The sequence below is a fragment of the Dreissena polymorpha genome, chromosome 13 (assembly GCF_020536995.1).
Source record: "Dreissena polymorpha isolate Duluth1 chromosome 13, UMN_Dpol_1.0, whole genome shotgun sequence".
Lineage (NCBI taxonomy): Eukaryota > Metazoa > Mollusca > Bivalvia > Myida > Dreissenidae > Dreissena > Dreissena polymorpha.
Genome location: NC_068367.1, coordinates 35,128,457 through 35,137,316, shown reverse-complemented (window position 1 = coordinate 35,137,316; position 8,860 = coordinate 35,128,457). Strand labels below are relative to the sequence as shown.

The window sequence follows — 8,860 nt, the reverse complement described above, 5'->3', positions numbered from 1 at the left end:
TGGTCTAGTGATTAGAAAACTCCGACAAGCAGATCGCAATTATAGCGGATTACGCGAGGGAAATTCTATATCTGTAATGATGTATTATGCTCTTTTCTATAAAATAAATTATTAAAGCCGCACACTAAACTAAACTGCTTTGTAAAACGTTAATACAATTATAAAAACTTTAGAGAGAAATGGCGTAATCAAAATAAATGAGTTAACGGCAGACTGACTATCAGAAACGTTTCTTATACATATTATATAGGGAGGTGATGAAAAATCCGTCGTAAAAATGAGCATTTATTTCATATTGATTTTGAACTTGTATTCAACCGTCTGACAGTGAACTCGGTGGCTATTCATATATAATTTTGAAAATATTTTTATTAAATTCAAATGACATATCCATATCATGATGGGTTTTTTGTTTATTAAAAATGTTTAGATCTTTGTTTTATTGTGTTATTTTTAAAAAGACACCGATTTTTTTTATTTAGATATAAATTAAATTTTTATTGTAACCATAATTTAATACAGGCCTGATTTCGTGGTTTCATTTACAGATAGTCTAATATGCATTTTATTACATTTATGTTTAATGCGAACCTGATACATTTCACTATCAAAAAATGAAATGTTGGTATTACGGTGCTGTTCACGAACATTCGAATTGAATACATTTAGCATATTATGCATTTGCTTATTTATAACAAGATGGCCCTTATATGTTAATTGCAATTTTCACATTTCTCCAGTGACAATGTATGTTGTATTAGAAATGTTGTTGTTGTAATATAAGCCGTACATTTTACACTTGAAGTCGCTTTAAGCTGGCTAAGCCGCGTTGAAATCACCTTTTTGTTGTTTTTACTTTAGTTAAAACAATATTTAAGTTAACAATTTATAATGATTTTCCTTGTTTATGATCCACAGAAAATAAATATATAATTGGAAATCATTTAAGTAATTAAATAGTTTTCTTTTCTTGTGTACAGTACCTAACAATGCCTTAATGTTCCTTCATTCTGAGATCCACGCAACATACTGTTATTTATTAATCATCGACAATTACGCTGAGATTAGTAAGCACGTGTGGCAATTATTATGTTGCCCAAACTGCTTAAAAGTATTGTGCATCAAACGGTATAACACGTTTTATAGAACACACACCTGGTGTGGTTAAACTATTTATTGTGTTTGTTTTCTCATTACTCGTTCATATGTTCAAGAAAAAAAAGATAGAATAATAACCCTTTATAAAGTATGTATAGCACCTACAATTTTGAATAATGATCGAATAGTAATGATCATGCATTTGATATAAAATCTGTGTAAACTCTTAAAAATTACGTTCATTCCATATGGTGGCACACTACAGTTTTTTTAGTCTCGGCCAATCTCGTACACAAGCAGGAGCGAACCAATGTCTGGAAACTGGTCACCTCGCAAATCTGAAAATAAACCAAGCACATTTCCAGAATGGTTGAGGCTGTGCCTTCTGAAAAATCAGTAACATTCAAATCAAATGAGTTGGGGCAAAATGTTTTAGTATTGATGATTTCAAATCAATACATGAGAATTCTGTGTGTTTCCGAGCCTTTTTAAGCCAGTTTCAACAACAAACTGCCACTTTCCTGCAGAAGCAAGGTGCCTGGAAACCATGTTTTTACATTGGTAACTTACCAAGTACTAAACAGCAATGGAGAAAATTGGGGATCAAAGGATTAGATTTTTTGTAAAAGTTCAATGTCTGTACGCCCTTTCAAATTTCCAACAGAAATACTGACCGGAGCCAGCATTACACCTGTTTTCGATTTGCATTAATTCTACTTCCTGTATGCAGCTATAGTTAAAATACCAATGTTTTGGTAACTTACAAACATCCAAGAAAAATCACCACAACTCAAACCTGACATTCATTATTATTTAGACACTCAAAATGGTGCTTACTGGAGCAATGTTCTTTTTATTTAGAAATTTGACCGGGGCCAATTCGCATTGGTGGCTAAAAAGTGTGGTGTGCAGCCTATGGACAACACGCTTTGTTTGTCGGACAAAATGGCGGCCAGATAAGCGTTGCTGAGGGGTGTGTGAAAAATCGATATCTGATTGGCTGATCGACAAAATGTGGGCGGAGTTGGCGACTGGTCAATTGGTTGAATAAGAATAGTGCTCGATGCGCTCACATCGTGTCACACGATTTACATAGGTTCAAGGGGATATCCCTGCACCAATTGGATGTCAAATCGAGGCAAACGAGGACACCCCACATTTCAGTTCATGGAGTGTGTTTACTTCTGAAAAATGGAGAACGTATGCGTTCACGAAATTCTGAACACTCATTTATCATCAATATTGGGCAGGAATTAAGAGTTTTTGTAAGTAATATACTGACTACTGACTAAAGAAAAGGTGAAATGATTGATCGTTTTAGGTTTCCCGCCTTTTGGTCAAATGTCCCGACAATTTTTAAGGAAAGTCCCGATTTCGACCTGAAAAATTCTGGCATGTATGCATTAGCCCTTGTTAAACGTGGCGTACAGTTTGATATTGCCAGGTCAGATGGCAGAGCTCAATCAAGACTATGTCGTAACATTTTGGGCTCTGTTGAAACTATATCACTGTGTGTTTTTTCGTTCAAATTTAGCTACTTGGTTCAAATGTTTGCGTTTATAAAATGTAAAGCATTGAATGGCAAACTTCAACACATGCCAAAATCTGTGAAAAGGTCCCATTTATTTCTGTTGAAGGTTGTATGTGTGTTTCAAAAAAAAATGGTCAAGTTAGAATACCAGGCCAAACAAATACCACGCAATAATGTGTACACAGCTGTGGCTTATTTGCTTGTTGATAATTATTAAACATAACACACTTTTTACGAGTAGGACATCATTTCAGAAATAGTCGCCCGATTTGGATGTATTTGTTTTTTTTATCTGTTGTTGTTATTGAAAGTCAAATGTTGTAACAAATCAACAAGAGTGATTTGCAATTTACTTACTCGCGCTCAGGAATATTGGATTGAAAAATGAAACTTTGCAAAATTATGTTCATTTACAATTTTCGTCTCTTGTGAAGTCATATATACTTAATTCATAAACATCTTAAAGCCCCAATTACTACTCAAAATCATCGAACATTTCGTACAATATTTCGTAAAATAAAGCTAAACAATTAAAAGTCAGCATTCCTTATTGCGATTTCCGAAAATTCAACGCCAGATGTGGTCATGTAAAATAGATGTTTGTACACACTGACATTTTCAGTCTCAATCAGACATGTTCTCACTGACATACCGAGTCTCAGTCAGACATGTACTCACTGACATACTCAGCCTCGGTCAGACATGTACTCACTGAAATACTCAGTCTGTCATGTACTCAGTGACATACTCAGTCTCAGTCACACATGTAATCAGTGACATACTCAGTCTTAGTCAGACATGTACTCACTGACATACTCAGTCTCAGTCACACATGTACTCACTGACATACTCAGTCTCAGTCAGACATGTACTCACTGACATACTCAGTCTCAGTCAGACATGTACTTACTGACACACTCAGTCTAAGTCAGACATGTACTCACTGACATACTCAGTCTAAGTCAGACATGTACTCACTGACATACTCAGTCTAAGTCAGACATGTACTCACTGACATATTCAGTCTCAGTCACACATGTACTCACTGACATACTCAGTCTCAGTCACACATGTACTCACTGACATACTCAGTCTCAGTCAGACATGTACTCACTGACATACTCAGTTTCAGTCAGACATGTACTCACTGACATACTCATTCTCAGTCAGACATGTACTCACTGACATACTCAGTCTAAGTCAGACATGTACTCACTGACATATTCAGTCTCAGTCAGACATGTACTCACTGACATACTCAGTCTCAGTCAGACATGTACTCACTGACATACTGAGTCTCAGTCAGACATGTACTTACTGACATACTCAGTCTCAGTCTGACATGTACTCACTGACATACTCAGTCTCAGTCAGACATGTTCTCACTGGCATACTCAGTCTCAGTCAGACATGAACTCACTGACATACTCAGTCTCAGTCAGACATGTACTCACTGACATACTCTGTCTTAGTCAGACATGTACTCACTGACATTATCAGTATCTTAAAACCAATTAAAAAGTCCTATACAGTGAAGAAAAGTCATGAAAATACTTTATCAAAAAAAGGACTTTATTGATGAGGAGTTTCCATTTACTAATAAAGAAATTATTGTGTATGTTATTTGCAAACATAATTGTCTGAAATGGGCAAAGGTAAAAATAATTGGATTTTGGCTAAGAAAAGACTTTCTTGAAACGAAAAAATACCATAAAAGCGAAAAGAGTCGTCCCTGATTAGCTTGTGCGGACTGCACAGACAAATCTGGGACGGCACTTTACTCACATGCATTAAACCCTCTTTTCACAGAGCATGGCTCAAGTATATCTGATACAATAACTTATAGTTTATGTTTTCATTGTTTCTGTCTGCACATTAAAGTGTGTGTCCAGTCAGAGGTGGACACTGTCAATCACTATAGATGATCTCAATTTACATAAAACGACATTGTAGTTAACTGACGTATACCTACATTGAATGTGGCTGAGATATCGTTAACCGACTTATTAAAGCTCGATTGGTCATTGTTGGCACGGATACTACTTACATGTATCCCGAGTACATGTAAGTATACTTACATGTACCCCGGGTACGGTAAATATACTAAAACGTACCCGGTCGATATTACACTGTACCCAAGTTTTATTCCCGCCCAATATCCGATGTGGTAAAACGCGCTATCGATTGTCGTAATTACGAATCAAACTTCAATTACAAAATATCTGCATAAACATATTTTTTGAGTAAGAGTCTCGATAATAAAGAGGCAATTTAACAGAAAATTGACATACATATGAACATAATTAATTTAAAAAATATAGTCGACAACGACCGATTTAGCGTTAAAATTCCCGGGTACGTCTTATATTTACCGTACCCGGGGTACATGTAAGTATACTTAAGTGTACCCGCGGTACATGTAAGTAGTACCCGAGCCGACAATGACCAATCGAGCCTTATTAAAATCTACCGATCTTGTCAATGATAAAACCACACAATTATGGTTGCTTAAATACCAAAATAAACCTCCCAGTCGAATATTACGGCGTGTCAAACGTTGCAAAATTCAATGTTAATATACGTATGTGGTATATGTGTATATATATATGTTGAAATTCAATGTTATTATACGTATGTGGTATATGTGTATATATATATGTTGTATATTTCCATTTGTGTGTGGTATAATTGCATATATATGTTGTATAAATTTAAATATATATATATATATATATATATATATATATATATGGTAAAATCCGATACATATATATGTTCTAAAAGTTCATATATGTATGAAATATTTTGATATATATGTGGTATAATTCTGATGTTTGTGTTTTATAGTTTTCAAAATATATGTGTGTTTATAATGAAATCGAACAAACATTTAGTAACGGAGACCACTGATGACGATTTCCGTTCAAATTCACACGAATTACCGCCCTTTAAAATATAATTGATTTAAAATGAGAATAAGAATTTAAACAGTGGACAGAAATTTTAACACTTAAACAAACATAACAGAGAAACAACTGATAATGTACCTTGTTCATGATTAAGTTGTATTAGTCTGTAAGTGTGTGTGGTGTCCTTTTGAAACTAATTATCTCTAATCACAACAGCCTGTAGTTTATTTCTTAACTGTCATAATCAGCAGTTTTCCTCGGGTTTATTCAGCCGCGTATTTATCTTCGATTTGTCTGTTCATTCTGAGTCACTTTAACTTTACGCGGCGTATACAACTGTGTGTGTATTGTAGTGGATTATCTGTGAAATCCCGTGCTGCATTCCAATTATATTGTTTAGGTTTTGTAAATTAAAACTTGTTTCAAGGTATCATATTTGCATCTGGTGTTGAATAGAGCTTGCGCTATTTGTTCCTCAGTATAGTAAGAGTACATAAATGCAGCTTTAATAGGGTGTCAGTTTAATTAAAAGCAATCAATTAAGGTATAAATGTTAAACCTCGTACAGTGTTATGAGCGTTTTGCACGCTTCAATGGTGTCTAAATACCGAAGTGTGTTAAACAAAACGAGCTCAACGAATCCCGTGAAGAAGCGAAAATGTTACAATTTATTCAATATAATATTTATACCAAACATAGTTCATTTTTAGAATGTTTACTGTTGAGGTCATTGTTTAGGTAAATATTTTTTCCCTTCACACAACCTTTGGATCGCATTGTAATTTTAATGTTTGAAAGATTTTCCCATAGTCAAAAAACAGTTCTACTATGTCAAACCATCGTGTTATCTTGTCAAAATATTCAAAAGTCAACATCAAATTTAGACAAGATAATACGACTGTTTAACATAATAGGACTGTATTTTGACAAGTCAACACCACCTTTGAACATGATAACACGAATGTTTAACATAATAAGGCTGTATTTTGACAAGTCAACACCACCTTTGAACATGATAACACGACTGTTTAACATAATAAGGCTGTATTTTGACAAGTCAACACCACCTTTGAACATGATAACACGACTGTTTAACATAATAAGGCTGTATTTTGACAAGTCAACACCACCTTTGAACATGATAACACGACTGTTTAACATAATAAGGCTGTATTTTGAAAGTCAACACCACCTTTGAACATGATAACACGACTGTTTAACATAATAAGGCTGTATTTTGATAAGGCAACACCACATATTGATAAAATATCACGACGTTTTGACTAAATAAGACACCTTCTAAAGAAGACAGAAAGAAATGTAACAACGTAAGACAGCTATGGCGTTCCATATATAAAGCTTAAACATATTATGTAAATGCTATATCACGAGACTGTAAAATAGTCTTCAACATTGAAAATTATACAAAACAGTCAAATATATGTGAATAACTCTGTTATCATATAAAAACCATAACATGCATAAACGTTGTTTGTTTTGTACGGTTGACAATAATAATGATATTCCTTTTAAAAACACGTTGTCACAGATTCTTAAATTAGGAGGTAAACGAACGAAATAACACATTACTGAAAAACATATATTCATAACATAGTAATTGAAATTTTTAAAGGGGCCTTTCCACAGATTTTGGCATGTTTTGAAGTTTGTCATTAAATGCTTTATTTTGATAAATGTAAACATAAAATTTTAAAAGCTCCAGTAAAAAATCAAAAATAAAATTTAAAAAAGGAAAAAATGTAGCCCGCAGCAGGGCTCGAATCAGTGATCTCCGGAATCCTGTAGTAAAAACACATTAGCCAACTGAGCCATCCTGCCAAGCATACATAAGATGCGTAATGTATACGTTATATAAGCAATCTTCGTAGTTTCACAAGTTTAAACGACAACAACAGAACTCTCCAAATTATTCAATCGTTTCGCGTTGCAACGCTTTATAATTTTTAGGTTTTTAAATCGTCAAAAGATGCATATAATGGCTATATTAGACCATGGCAAATGTTCAGTAATACTGTTTCCTCACACATATCATAACTAAACCGAAAATTTTCGAATCTGAAACCATTTTTTTCAATTTTGTCAATTTACCAAACCGTGGAAAGATCCCTTTAAGTGTATTACATTTTTGTCTGTTTCTAGTTGACAGGAACGGCGTTGTTGTTATCTTTAAAATGCTGTAAATACAAGAATATATAACATGACAATATTCAAAAGCATGCTAGTGTATAAATCTAATTGAAAGGTGATCAAGCATGTTAGTGTTAAATCTTAATTATCAGTAATCAGATGGAGTCCGGTGTCGTAGTCTTGAACCCTGGTGAAAACCATATGTGTCTGTATTGTAAGGTTTTCATCTTTCGCTTGCGGTTTAAAATTAAATTAAATTGCTTTTATGTTTCATTCGTTCAAGTAAACACATGCATGAACGACTCTCTTAAAGACAAGCAAATTCTTTGGAAAGATATCCCCCGCCAATATGCTTCTGGACACAAAAGTGTTATATTTGACACTCAAAAAAGCATTTTTCAAGATACAAAGGGCCATAACTCCGTTATTAACAGATGGTGTACAATGTCATTTGACGTGCATCATCCTCTAATCCATATATATACTCATAATAAGTTTCAATGAAATGCGCCAAAGCACTTCCAAGATATGGCTCCGGACACACAAAAAAGCATATTTTCAAGATACAAAGGGCAATAAATCCGTTATTAACAGATGGTGTACAATGCCATTTAGAGTGCATCATCCTCTTATCCATATATATACGCATACCAAGTTTCGATGAAATCCGCTAAAGCACTTCCAAGATATGCCTCCGGAAACAAAAGTGCCGGACGGACGGATGGAAGGACGGAAAGACGGACGGACGGAATGACGGACGAAAGGACGGACAACGCCAAAACAATATCCCTCCGCCGATGGCTGGGGATAATAAGTCTGTCGCAAAACGTGTGTACGGTAAAATGTTTAACAACATACCGTACTCGCAACTGTTTTATTTTAACCCATTTATGCCCAGTGGACTCTCCCATCCTTCTAAGTTGGATCAATTTATTTGCAAAATTAGGGATGTCTAGTATATTTTTTTTCTATATTTAGAACAATTATTACAGAAATTCCTTTAAGCAAACAGCGTAGACCCAGATGAGACGCCGCATTATGCGGCGTCCGGTAATGTAACTCTTCTGAATTGTAAAACAAAGCAGGGTCCATAAATACGAAAAATCGATCGGTAGAGTGATATCAGCGTACATTAAGGACGTCTTTAGTTTAAAGATTAGCACTTCAGCTAGGT

The 8,860-nt window shown here is 34.5% G+C and overlaps 1 protein-coding gene across 1 annotated transcript in view; it reads left to right on the top strand.

Annotated features, from left to right (window-relative positions):
* Positions 1-8,860, top strand: part of LOC127854575 (uncharacterized) — a 320,519-nt gene that overhangs the window by 18,915 nt on the left and 292,744 nt on the right. The gene's annotated exons all lie outside the window — the stretch shown is intronic.